This window comes from Dendrobates tinctorius, unplaced genomic scaffold, assembly GCF_039654945.1.
Source record: "Dendrobates tinctorius isolate UK_male_01 unplaced genomic scaffold, ASM3965494v1 ptg000107l, whole genome shotgun sequence".
Classification (NCBI taxonomy): domain Eukaryota; kingdom Metazoa; phylum Chordata; class Amphibia; order Anura; family Dendrobatidae; genus Dendrobates; species Dendrobates tinctorius.
In genome coordinates this window covers 22,309,796-22,324,733 of record NW_027361775.1, presented here as the reverse complement: position 1 = coordinate 22,324,733, position 14,938 = coordinate 22,309,796, and positions in this window count along the sequence as shown.

Sequence of the window (14,938 nt, the reverse complement as noted above, 5' to 3'; positions counted from 1 at the left end):
AGAACCCTCAAATTCCCAGGCCTCTGGTAGGAGGACCCAAGTATGAGAAAGGACATCAAAGACCACACCCACTGGGAAGTGAGAAGGATGTTTTTTATATACAGTATAATATATACACCCACATTCTTTGCTTCATATGAGAGTTTGTTTCCATCATTTTGGGGTACATTATTTTATTTACATTAAGTTTTTATTACTACTCAAAAACAAAGTTATAGGGGTTAAAAGTTGATCAGCAATTTCTCATTTTTCTACAAAATTTACAAAGCCAATTTTTTTATGGACCACATCACATTTGAAGTGAGTTTGAGGGGCCCATATAGCAGAAAATACCCAAAAGTGACACCAGTCTAAAAACTGAACCCCTCAAGGTTTGGAAAACCACATTAAAGAAGTTTATTAACCCTTCAGGTGCTTCACAGGAATTAATGGAATGTGGAGGGAAAAAAATTAACATTTTACTTTTTCCCACAAAATGTTACTTTAGCCCCACATTTTTTATTTTCACAAGTGTAACAGGAAAAAATGGACCTTGCAATCTGTTTTGCAAATTCTCCTGAGTTCCTGTGGAGGAAAACTACTGTTTGGGCTCACGTCAGGGCTCGGAAGGCAAGGAGATGCATTTGACTTTTGGAATACAAAATTGGCTTCGATTGATAGCGGATGCCATGTTGTGTTTGAAGATCCCCTAAGGTGCCTAAACATTGGAAACCTCCCACAAATGACGCAATTTTGGAAACTACATCCCTCAAGGAATTTATCTAGATTTGTGGTGAGCACCTTAAACCCTCAGGGGTAGAGTTGATCGAATATCTTCGGTTCCCCACTTATTCGGCAAGCTATCGCGCTTGCCGAATAAGCTACAGCGGGAATCCAGCTTCCTGGATCGCACGGGCTGAACAACTGATCGGCGCCGCAGCTGCATGTGTCTCTGCTGTGTCACAGCACATACATGGAGAGCCACATGCAGCTATTCAGGGACTTCATAAAATTTTATGAGTCGTGAAAATAAAAATCACATTTTTCCCACAAAAAAGTTTTATTCCCAATTTTTTTTTTTTTTCACAAGGGTAACAGGAGCAAATGGATTCCAAAATTTGTTGTGCTATTTTTCCTGAGTACGCCGATACCCCATATTTGTTGGAAAATAACTGCTTAGGTGCACGACGGATCGGAAGGGTAGGAGTGCTATTTTACCTGGAATAGGTTGCGAATACCATGTCACATTTGAAGAGTCCCTGACATGACGAAACAGCAGAAACACCCACAAGTGATTCCTTTTGTAAACTACACCTCTCAATGAATTCATCTAGGGGTGCAGTGATCATATTGGCACCACGTGGAATTTTAAACCATTAGGCAGTGAAGAAAAATTGCTACATTTTTACACACAAGTTTTTAGCCCAAGATTTTACATTTTCACACTGGGAAATGGGTAAAAAAAGGTGCCAAAATGTGCCACATAATTTCTGCTGAACGTGGCTGTACAGTACTGCTTAGCCATATGGTGAGATTCCGGAGGGAAGGAGCGCTATTTGACTCTTGGAGAACAAATTATTGTAGAAGTGTTTGAGTACTCCATATACAGAGCCTCAAAGTGCCAGAAGAACAGAATCCCCTCAAGTGACCCCAGTTTGGAAATTGCACCCCTCTGGGATATTATCTACAGGTGTAGTGATGATTTTGTCTCCATGGATGTTTTCCAGAAACAAGCAGCAGTGGATGTTGCTGAATAAAAATTGCAAACTGCTGTTGCAGTGACCAGTACATTATGCCCAGCTCATGCCTCTGGAGACATGCACCCGTAAATTAGGTGGACTGTCATCGCTACAGAAATGCCAAACGTTGTTTAGGCACACTGTGGGGCTCAAAAGGGAGAGGGGCATTTGAGTTTGAGAGCACAGAATTTGTTGGATTTCTTTTGGGGGTCTAGAAGCCATTACGTTTTTCCAGAGCCTTTGTACTACCAATAATGTGGAAGCACCCTATGTTTTTGTTAACAAATGATGGACTTGAGTGGGGGCTGTTTTTGTAGATTGAATTGAAGCTTTTATTGGGAAGATCTTACATAACATTTAGGATCACATTTATCTTGAGCTCCATGCTGAGCCCTTATAGCGGAGTTTCCATCTAAAGCCCCCGTTACACACTGCGATATCGCTAGCAATATCGCTGTAAAGTCACCGATTTTGTGACGTTGCAGCGATATTGCTAGCGATATCGCTGCATGTGATACTTACCTCTGACCGGCTCCCCCGCTGGTTATCGCTGATCGCGCGAGAAGCTCCTGGACCATTCCTCGTCGGCCACTTCCTGCTGGGCTTCCTGTGGCAGCGACGCGTGGACGCGGGCAGGAGGACGCAGGATCGCCGCGTCTGACAGGTAAGTAGCGATCCCTGTCCCCAGCGATGTCACTGGTGAGATCTGCCTGTGTGGCAGCTCACTAGCGACCACTTAGCGATGCACCAGCGATCCTGACCGCGTCATATCGCTGGTGCATCGCTAGGTGTAACGGTACCCTAAATCTCTGAGTGACATGATTCAGATGAAACCCCCGAGGGATCCATTCACTATAATGAGGCAGCAGAGTTATTCTGGACTAAGTCTGGCCTATGTTGAGCATTGTCCATCTATTCAGAAGTGCATAAAACTGGCGGACTGCGCTTTTAGGCACGCCTAAAAAGATGGACACCGCTGGTTCATAGGCCAGACTGCGTTCACAGTGCCTCCTTCTGCCTTATAGGGAATCTTTCGCCAGGGGTTCTGACTGAATCGCGTATTTTAGAAATTTTTCATGGAAACTCCAGTGTAAAGGGGGCTTTACACATAGCGATATCGCTAGCAATATCGCTAAAGCGCCACTGATTTTGTGACAGCAGCGATATTGCTAGCGATATCGCTATGTGTGATACCTCCGACCGGCTCCCTCGCTGTCTGTCGCTGATCGCGCAGCTCCATTTCTCGTTGGGCGCTTCCTGTGGCGCCGACGAGCGACACGTGGATGCGGGCGGGAGGACGTCAGGATCGCCGCATCTGAAAGGTAAGTAACGACCGCTGCGGCGCTGTGAGATCTGCCTGTGTGGCAGCTCACTAGCGACCATTTAGCGATGCACCAACGATCCTGACCGGGTCGTATCATGGTCGGGATCGCTGGTGCATCACTAAATGTAAAGGGGATAAATGTGAGCCAAGATATACTGCGATCTTTGAGTGGCAGAATAAATAGCAGGTGAAGAATTGGTTTTATTTTTTACACCGCTCCTCATGCGGTATAAGTGATTAGACTGCTTTATTCATCGGGTGGGTGCATTTACAGTGATAGCAGATTTTTTATTTTTTTTTATATATATATATCTGCTGTCATCCTAAATGTTTTTTTTTTCTTTTTAACAAAAACAGATTTTTACGTCGCCATATTTTGAAAGCTGCAATCCATATTGCGGCCAACAGTCATATGAGGGCTTGTTTTTTTGCGGCATGAGTTGACTCTTTATTGGTACCATTTTCAGGCGCATGACTTTTTTGATAATTTTCTATTAAAATTTTTGGGTGATGGCATGAACAGAAACCAGCAACTCAGGAATTGTTTTTGAGGTTTTTTTTATCGCCGTTCCGTGTGCGGTAAAATTGATAAGGAAGCTTTATTCTTCAGGTCAGTATGATTAAAGCGATACCATATTTATATCTTTTTTTTTTTTTTTGTTTTGCTACTTTTACACAATAAAAACTTATTTTATAGAAAAAATAATTATTTTTGCGTTGCTTTTATTCTGAGAGCTATAACTTTTATTTTTCCACTTATGGAGCTGTATGGAGGCTTGTTTAGGGACAAGATGACATATTCAGTGATACCATTTTAATTTCCATTTGACTTTTTGATAGCGTTTTAAAATTCCACTTTTTGTTCAGCAGTGTGATGAAAAAGCAAAGTTTTTTTGCTCCTTATTTACATTTTTTTTTTTTTTTTGAGTATGCACAAAAGGAGTTAGCTAGTGGGACAGTTTTATAGATGGGATTGTTCCAAACACATTGATACCAAATGTGCACTTTTTTGTTTTTACATAAATATATGTATTTATTGGTTTAATTTTTTTCTTTTTTTAATTTATTGTGATTTTATTTTTATAGGTTTTATAACTTTTTTTTCTTTTTTTTTTTTAAACTTCGTCCCTTTATGGGACTTCATTTTTTTTTTCCTGATCATTATTTCATGCATTGCAATATACAGTTGTGGCCAAAGGTACTGACACCCCTGCAATTCTGTCAGATATTACTCAGTTTCTTTCTAAAAATGATTGCAAACACAAATTCTTGGGTATTATTATCTTCATTTAATTTGTCTTAAATGAAAAAAACACAAAAGAGAATGAAGCAAAAAGCAAAACATTGATCATTTCACACAAAACTCCAAAAATGGGCCAGACAAAAGTATTGGCACCCTCAGCCTAATACTTGGTTGCACAACCTTTAGCCTAAATAAGTGCGACTAACCGCTTCCGGTAACCATCAATGAGTTTCTTACAATGCTCTGCTGGAATTTTAGACCATTCTTCTTTGGCAAACTGCTCCAGGTCCCTGATATCTGAAGGGTGCCTTCTCCAAACTGCCATTTTTAGATCTCTCCACAGGTGTTCTATGGGATTCAGGTCTGGACTCATTGCTGGCCACCTTAGAAGTCTCCAGTGCTTTCTCTCAAACCATTTTCTAGTGCTTTTTGAAGTGTGTTTTGGGTCATTGTCCTGCTGGAAGACCCATGACCTCTGAGGGAGACCCAGCTTTCTCACACTGGGCCCTACATTATGCTGCAAAATTTGTTGGTAGTCTTCAGACTTCAAATAGCCATGTACACGGTCCAGCAGTCCAGTGCCAGAGGCAGCAAAGCAACCCCAAAACATCAGGGAACCTCCGCCATGTTTGACTGTAGGGACGGTGTTCTTTCTTTGAATGCCTCTTTTTTTCTCCTGTAAACTCTATGTTGATGCCTTTGCCCAAAAAGCTCTACTTTTGTCTCATCTGACCAGAGAACATTCTTCCAAAACGTTTTAGGCTTTTTCAAGTAAGTTTTGGCAAACTCCAGCCTGACTTTTTTATGTCTCGGGGTAAGAAGTGGGGTCTTCCTGGGTCTCCTACCATACAGTCCCTTTTCATTCAGACGCCGACGGATAGTACGGGTTGACACTGTTGTACCCTCGGACTGCAGGGCAGCTTTAACTTGTTTGGCTGTTAGTCGAGGTTCTTTATCCAACATCCGCACAATCTTGCGTTGAAATCTCTTGTCAATTTTTCTTTTCCGTCCACATCTAGGGAGGTTAGCCACAGTGCCATGGGCTTTAAACTTCTTGATGACACTGCGCACGGTAGACACAGGAACATTCAGGTCTTTGGAGATGGACTTGTAGCCTTGAGATTGCTCATGCTTCCTCACAATTTGGTTTCTCAAGTCCTCAGACAGTTCTTTGGTCTTCTTTCTTTTCTCCATGCTCAATGTGGTACAGTACACACAAGGACACAGGACAGAGGTTGAGTCAACTTTGATCCATGTCAACTGGCTGCAAGTGTGATTTAGTTATTGCCAACATCTGCTAGGTGCCACAGGTAAGTTACAGGTGCTGTTAATTGCACAAATTAGAGAAGCATCACATGATTTTTCGAACAGTGCCAATACTTTTGTCCACCCTCTTTTTTTATGTTTGGTGTGGAATTATATCCAATTTGGCTTTAGGACAATTCTTTTTGTGTTTTTTCATTTAAGACAAATTAAATGAAGATAACAATACCAAAGAATTTGTGTTTGCAATCATTTTCAAGAAGAAACTGAGTATTATCTGACAGAATTGCAGGGGTGTCAATACTTTTGGCCACAACTGTACATGTATTGCATGAGACCTGTTGGACTCAGCTGCTGAAAATCATCGGCACTGCCAAAACCCTGCAAGCTCTGACGTTTATCTACAATGGACGTTTTGGAAGTGGTTAAGCAGGCTCCATCACGGGAAAGAAGAACACTCTCCCACAATAACATTGTCAAACAGTGTGCTCACCTCACTCCAGTGATTTGTGCTGGCGCAAAACAGACCTGAAGTATGATTAAGGCTTCATTCAGATGTCAGTTTTTTTGTTTGTTTGTTTTTTTTACGTACGAGAAAAGTGGACTAAGGTTCTTCAGCGTGTCAATAGAGTTTGGAAATCAAGGTCCCAGAGTCGGGAGGAAGAGTGGAGAGGCACACAGTCCAATCTGCTTGAGGTCTAGTGTGAAGTTTCCACAGTCAGTGATGGTCTAGGGAGCCATGTCATCTGCTGGTGTAGGTCCACTGTGTTTTATCAAGACCAAAGCCAGCACAGCCGTCTACCAGGAAATTTTAGAGCACTTCATGCTTCTCTCTGCCGACAAGCTTTTTGGAAATGGAAATTCCATTCTGCGGGACTTGGCACCTGTCTACACTGCCAAAAGTACCAATACCTGGTTTAAAAACAACAGTATCACTGTACTTGATTGTCCAGCAAACTCGCCTGACCTTAACCCCATAGAGAATCTATTCAGTACTTTCCAGAGGAAGATGAGACACCAGACCCAACATTGCAGATGAGCTGATGGCTGTCATCAAAGCACCCTGGGCTTCTATTACACCTCAGCAGTGCCACAGCCTGATCGCCTCCATGCTGCGCCGCATTGATGCAGTAATTGATGCCAAAGGAGCCCCGACCAAGTATTGAGTGCATTTACTGAACATACATTTCAGTTGGCCAACATTTCTGGATTTTAAAATCATTTTTTCAAACTGATGTTATAAAGTATTCTAATTTACTGAGATAATGACTTTTGGGTTTTTATTGGCTGTAAGCCATAATCAACATGTGTTTCACTTTTTGTATTGAAGAACTGAAATTAACTTTTTGATGATATTCTAATTTTGTGAGATGCATCTATATGTCCAATTGTGGGAAATCGCCTGGTAGCTGAACATACAGGTACATCCATTTGGAAGGGTTAAGGGTTAAGGATAATCAATCTCATTTCTTCAAAAGACTGGAAGATGTCAACGGTTGGCAGGATCATCAACTCTGGGATTACATATGAAGATAAGGTCTATTGGACTAGAAATTTTGTCCTTTATGTTGAACTGTCATTACGCAGAACTGCTGCCATCCCTAAGCTGGGGAACAGCAGGTTATATCATATGTTCTCATTCTTGCTACATTCCCAAATCTCTATATCATATGACTGAAACAAGTGTGCTGCCAGTTTCTCCTCAGTTTAGAAATATATTTGGTTTCTGGAATTCTCAGTAATGCTGCTGTAAGCCTTCATGTATTTGGTGTGGTGCTGAAACATATGGGTTTATGTTCCCCATTAACCCCTTCATGACCCAGCCTATTTTGACCTTAATGACCTGGCCATTTTCTTGCAATTCTGACCAGTGGCCCTTTATGAGGTAATAACGCAGGAACGCTTCAACGGATCCTAGCGATTCTGAGATTTGTTTTTTCGTGACATATTGGTCATGTTAGTGGTAAATTTAGGTCGATAATTTTTGCGTTTATTTGTGAAAAAAACGGAAATTTGGCAAAAATTTTGAAAATTTCGCAATTTTTAAATTTTGAATTTTTATTCGTTAAAACAGAGTTATGTGACACAAAATAGTTAATAAATAACAACATTTCCCACATGTCTACTTTTACATCAGCACAATTTTGGAAACAAATTTTTTTTGTTAGGAAGTTATAAGGGTTAAAAGTTGACCAGCAATTTCTCATTTTTACAACAAAATTTACGAAACCATTTTTTTTTAGGGACCACCTCACATTTGAAGTCATTTTGAGGGGTCTATATAGCAGAAAATACCCAAAAGTGACGCCCTTCTAAAAACTGCACCCCTCAAGGTACTCAAAACCACATTCAAGAAATTTATTAAGCCTTCAGGTGCTTCACAGGAACTAAAGCAACATGGAAGGAAAAAATGGCCATTTTAATTTTTCAAACAAAAATTTTTCCTTTAGCATCAATTTTTTCATTTTCACATGGGTAACAGGATAAAATGGATCATAACATTTGTTGGGCAATTTCTCCTGAGTACACAGATACCTCATATGTGGTCATAAACCACTGTTTGGGTGCATGGCAGGACTCAGAAGGGAAGGAGCGTCATTTGACTTTTTGAATGGAAAATATGCTGGAATATTTAGCGGTTGCCATGTTGCGTTTGGAGAGTCCCTGTGTGCCTAAACATTGGAGCTCCCCCACAAGTGACCCCATTTTGGAAACTAGACCCTCCAAGGAACTTATCTAGATGAATAGTGAGCACTTTGAACCCCCAGGTGCTTCACAAATTGATCCGTAAAAAAATACTTTTTTTTCACAAAAAAATGTTTAGCCTCAGTTTTTTCATTTTCACGTGGGCCATAGGATAAAATGGATCTTAAAATTTTTTGGGCAATTTCTCCTGAGTACACCGATACCTCATATGTGGTCATAAACCACTGTTTGGGCGCATGGCAGGGCCCGGAAGGGAAGGAGCTCCATTTGACTTTTTGAATAGAAAATTAGCTCCAATCGTTAGCGGACACCATGTCCGGTTTGGAGAGACCCTGTGTGCCTAAACATTGGAGCTCCCCCATAAGTCACCATTTTGGAAACTAGACCCCCCAAGGAGCTTATCTAGATGTGTAGTGAGCACTTTGAACCCCCAGGTGCTTCACAGAAGTTTATAAACGCAGAGCCATTAAAATAAAAAATCATTTTTTTCCCTCAAAAATGATATTTAGCCCTCTAGTTTTTATTTTCCCAAGGGTAACAGGATAAATTGGACTCCAAAAGTTGTTGTCCAGTTTGTCCTGAGTATGCTGGTACCCCATATGTGGGGGGGAACCACTGTTTGGGCGCTTGGCAGGGTTCAGAAGGGAAGGAGCGCCATTTGAGTTTTTGAATGGAAAATTAGCTCCAATCGTTAGCGGACACCGTGTCGTGTTTGGAGAGCCCCTGTGTGCCTAAACTTTGGAGCTCCCCAACAAATGACCCCATATTGGAAACTAGACCCCTAAGGATCTTATCTAGATGCATAGTGAGCACTTTGAACCCCCAGGTGCTTCACAGAAGTTTATAATGCAGAGCCGTGAAAATAAAAATATTTTTTTTTCCTCAAAAAATTATTTTTTAGCCTGCTATTTTTTATTTTCACAATGGTAACAGGAGAAATTGGACCCCAAAAATTGTTGTCCAGTTTGTCCTGAGTACGCTGGTATCCCATATGTGGGGGGAACCACTGTTCTGGCACACGTCGGGGCTCGGAAGGGAAGTAGTGACGTTTTGAAATGCTGACTTTGATGGAATGGTCTGCAGGTGTCATATACGTTTGCAGAGCCCCTGATGTGCCTAAACAGTAGAAACTCCCCACAAGTGACCCCATTTTGGAAACTAGTCAAAAATAAAATATAATAATATTTTTAGCCCCCAACTTTTTATTTTCCCAAGGGTAGCAGGAGAAATTTGTCCCCCAAACTTGTTGTGCAATTTTTCCTGAGTACGCTGATACCCCATATGTGGGGGTAAACCACAGTTTGGGCACCCATCGGGGCTCAGAATGGAGGGAGCACTGGTTGACTATTTGAACGCAAAATTGGCTGGAGTAAATGGTGGCGCCATGTCGCGTTTGGAGACCCCGTGATGTGTCTAAACAGTGGAAACCCCTCAATTCTAACTCTAACCCTAGCCCCAACACACCCCTAACCCTAATCCCAACCCTAATAATAACCCTAACTACAACCCTAACCCCAACACACCCCTAACCCTAATCCCAACTCTAACCCTAACTACAAACCCAACCCACCCCTAACCCTAATTCCAACCCTAACCCTAATTCCAACCCTAACCCTATTTCCAACCCTAATTCTAACCCTAATGGAAAAATAAAAATATTTTATTTATTTTATTATTTGTGCCTACCTATGGGGGTGATAAAGGGTGGGTTTATTTACTATTTTTTATTTTGATCATTGTGAGAGTTTATCACAGTGATCAAAATGAATGAATGAATCTGCAGCATGACGGGCGCACTGCGCATGTGCCCACCATTTTCCAAGATGGCGGCACCCATGATCCGGGACGGCGGGACACCGGAACGACCAGAGGGACATAGGAGGTACCGGGGGGGTGAGGGGGGGAGCGGGAGGGAAGAGGGAAGGGAGCAGATGTCAGTCAGTGGGGGGGGTCGGATCTCTTTCCAGCCATGGCTGATGCTATTGCAGCATCGGCCATGGCTGGATTGTAATATTTCACCAAATTTTTTTTTTTTAAATTCGTTTATTTCACCAAATTTCATTGGTGAAATATTACAATCGCTCTGATTGGCTGTTTCACTTTTAACAGCCAATCAGAGCGATCGTAGCCATGGGGGGGCTAAGCCATGCCCCCTGGGGTGAAGCACAAAGGGTCCTGTGCCTGCGGGTCGGGTGACCTTTCAGTGACCCCGGTCACCTGACCCGCAGGAACGCAATCCCCCCATGACACGACATATGCATTATAGGTCAGATTGGCACCAACTTTCATGATGCATACGCTGTGTCAAAGGTCAGGAAGGGGTTAAGGGTATGTTCACACTGGGCATTTTTTCTGCTTTTTTTCTGCAGCAAAACCTCGTCTCTTGGCAGGAAAGAAGCTGTGGCAAAAACACCGTTTTTGGTGTGTTTTTTAGTGTGTTTTTGCTGCGTTTTTTGGGCTAACTTGTGTCTTTGTCCATGCTAATGTCCATGACTTTTCTGCAGAAAAAAAGCTGCAAATAATGATACCTCTGTTTTTGCTGCATTTTTTTCAACATTCATTCAAGCCAATGGGTGAAAAACGCTGAAAGAAGTGACATGCTCTATGTCCAAAAAAGCAACAAAGCACAAAATCCAGATGACAAAAAAAAAAAAACTGTGTGCATGAGATTTTTGAAATCTCATAGGCTTTGCTGGTACTGTAAAAAGCAGCTGAAAATTAGCATAAAAAGCAGCAAAAGCGCCCCGTGTGAACATACCCTAAGGTTTCACAAGGAGAGTAAAACCTTCCTTCAATTGTGTACCAGCCAGTAGGTATACATGTAATTTGGTTATGGATTATAGACCTGTCCTACGTTGGGATGAATGCAGGGCTGATTCTAGTTTTTTTGCTGCCTGAGCAGAAAATGAAAATGGTAATCTGATCGCTTATACCATATACTGCAACTCCATAGTTTTACAATGCCAAAACAACAAATCATTGTCTATTATGAAGGGATACAGGACCAGAGCCACCATCAGTACATGAATACAGCAGCAGAACTTTCAACAATCAATACATGAATACAGCACCCAGCTTAGTACAGCGATGATGACGTCACAGGGGACTATGGCCAAACACAATATCATGGCTCATAGCCCCTGTTTACACATTAAGAGCCCCCCACAGCTCCCTATATACTGCATGGTGGTCTCCAAAACCAGAATGCTACATTAAGGCTCATACTCAATTGCTAGAAAAATGAACGCGTGCAATCCAATAAAAAATTGCATTGCACTCTGACCAATGTTTAATCTATGATTCCCTGCTCATCTGCAATTTTTTTTTTCTCAGATAGGGATGAGAAAAAAAATTGCAGCATGCTGCGATTGTCCTCATATTTTGGACGAGACTCGCCATTGCAAATCAATGGGAGTGATAAAAAAAAAAATCGCACAGCACTCGGACCATGTAAGTGCCGTCCGATTTTTACACATCCATGTCCTTTGAAAAGCCATCAATTAATTTGCCACATACAATAAAATCACAGCGTGACCCGACAAAATAGAGTAAGTTATATACATATAGAATAGATATAAAGATATGAGTGACATATAATTAGTACAAGGCTTGTGTAACTTACTGTACATGTGTTTTTTTACTTACTAATTTTTTTTTTTTTTTTTATTTTTTTTTTTTTAAGAAATCGTGTGGAATCCCCCAACATTTTATTAACCAGCAAAGAGAAGGTGGACAGCTGGGGGCAGATGTTTATAGCAAGGGAAGGGGATAGTACTCATGGAGTTTCCCAGGCTATTTAATATCAGCTCACAGCTGTATTCTTAGCCTTTCCTGGTTATTAAAATCGGGAACCCCCAAAAAACAATGACATGGGGTCCCACTATAATTAATAACCAGCAAGAGTTAGGCAGACAGCTAGCTGTGGGCTGATATTAATAGCCTAGGAAGTGGCCATGGATATTGGCCCCCTCCCAGACTAATAACATCAGCTCTCAGCCGCCCCTGAAAAGGCGCATCCAGAAGAGGCCAATTCTGGCACTTAACCTTCCTTTTCCCACTTGCTCTGGTGCAGTGGAGTGATAGTATTGAGGTTGATGTCAGCTTTGTATTTGCAGGTGACATCAAGCCCAGGGGTTAATAATGGGGAGGTGTCTATAAGACGCCCCCTTTACTAACCCCATAGTGATATTATAAAAATGCACACACACCCTGAGTAGAGTCCTTTATTAAATTTACCAAAAACTCATATACTCACACCAACACACAATCCTCTGAATTCAATGTCTATTGTAACAGACTTAAAATAATAAACAACCATATTCCTCACCTGTCCGCAGAAGATAATCCATTTGTGCCATGACGCATCTATCTCTGCTACATCTAGAGGGCAGGCTGTATTGTTGCATGATAAGAATATACAGCCTGCCATCCTGCAGAGACACTGAGCTGCATGTGCTTTCAACTCATTGACGTCACCATGAGCATAAGACAGTTCTCACACTCGTGATGTTGTCAGAAAAATCCTGGTAGTTCACAGTCAATGAACGTCGTTCAACTCACTGACATCAGCGCGAGCATTGTGGGAACGGTTTTAAGTTTTGTTAGACCATGTGACACTTAGATTGCACACAGGTGTCCATCCTTTCATTAGGCATGTGCCTTATGAAGGTAATTGCTTGCACCAGATGTTTTTAGGGGCTTCATAGGAAAAGGGGTGAATACATATGCACATGCCAATTATTATTTGAGCTCATAAATTTAATTTATGCCTATATTTTTCTTTCTCATTTCACCAACTAGTGCTGATGCATCACACATACCATATTTTTTGGACCATAAGACGCACCCCAAATTTTGGGGTGAAAATAGCAGAAAAAGATTTTTTTAAGATGGGGGTCCGTCTTATTGTACGAATTTAAGGTATCTTACCTGAGGGCTGGTGGTTGTACAGCAGGGTCACAGACATGGTCCCTTCCTCATAAGTGCGGTCTGGTTTCAGCTGTGCTGGTGTTCGGTGTGAGCTGTGGGGAGTGCACCTTAGCAGGGTCCCTTCCTGCTAAGATAGGTGACGCTGCGGCCTGGTGTCCACGGGGGATTGTGGCAGTGGTGTGGCGGCGGAAGAGTTGCGGTGATGCTGAGGTGCGGTGGGCGGTATGACGTGCACCAGAGCAGGTCCTTTCCTCAGGTGAGGTGACGCCACAGCCCGGTGTCCAAGGCGAGCAGCAGAGCCTGGTTAATCATAGGTTTCTCTGTGGTGGTGGCCATCTTTCTGTGGCCACGCATGCGCAGATTGAGTACTCTGCTTCCCGGGGCTTCAGGAAAATGGCCACGGGAGGCAGCGCATGCGCAGATGGAGATTGCAGTGGCCATTTTCCTGAAGCCGAGATCTCAATCTGCGTACTCGGCTTCAGGAAAATGGCCACTGCAATCTCAATCTGTGCATACGCGGCCTCCAACGGGCATTTTCCTGAAGTCACGGGAAGCAGAGAACTCAATCTGTGCATGCGCGGTCTCAGGAAGATAGCCTCTGCCACCAAGAAACCCGTGATTCACCCGGCTCCGCTCTCTGTGGACACCGGGCCCCAGCGTCTCCTTACCTGAGGAAAGGACCCTGCTCAGGTGCACGCTGTATCGCCCACCGCGCCTCAGCATCGCCGCACCTCTGCCGCCACCACACCACTGCTGCAACCCCCTGGTAAGCCTTCATTCGCACTATAAGGCCTCTTTCACACATCAGTTTTTCGCCGTCAGGTGCGATCCGGCTTTTTTTGTAAAACCGGATCCGGCAAAATGCAATGCCGGATCCAGTTTTTCCCCATTGACTTGCATTAGCGCCGGATCGCGCCGGATGGCATTGCGTTTCGTCCGTTTTTTGCCGGATCCGTCTTCTTGTCTCATTCCGGCGTCTGGAAAAAACGGCTACTGTAACGTTTTTTGTCTCCGGCGAAAAAGCCGGAAGCGCCGGATCCGACGCGTCCGGCTTTTTGCCACAATGAAAGTCTATGGGCGCCGGAATGCGCCGGATCCAGAAAAAGACGGATCCAGCCACCGGATCCGTTTTTTTAAGTCTGCGCATGCTCAGATCCAATTGGCCAGCCCCCAGGAAACAGATATAACCTGCTAGATAGATCCGGCAGAAAAACGGATCCATTTCTACAGTTCTCCAAAATTTATGCCGGATCAGTTTTTTCTAAAAATAGCCGGATCCTGCCTGACGGCAAAAAACTGATGTGTGAAAGTAGCCTAATACGCACCCTCCATTTTCCTCACAATTTTTTTTGGGAGAAAAAGTGTGTCTTATAGTCCAAAAGATACGTTAAATCGGATTACAAAAATATTTACACACAGGTTGTAATGTAACAAAATAGGTAAAAAGCCAAGGGTTTTGAATACTTTTGCAAGTCACTGTACATTATGTACTTGGTGACTGTATACTGACTAATCATGAATGTATAGACTGTACATATATGATATATTTACATGTATGCACACTCATCACACAACAAATATTTAATCATGGATGAGTGCCACCTGTCGATCATCTTCCCTCTCCCATTGCATATGTAAATCCACCAGCTCGCACTCCCTCACTCGCCCTTGTTCTACACCCTCCTTCTGCAAATCACAATGAAGCTAGTACTGGCATGGTAAGGTTTTAATTCTAGACAGGTTAGGACCTTCCCA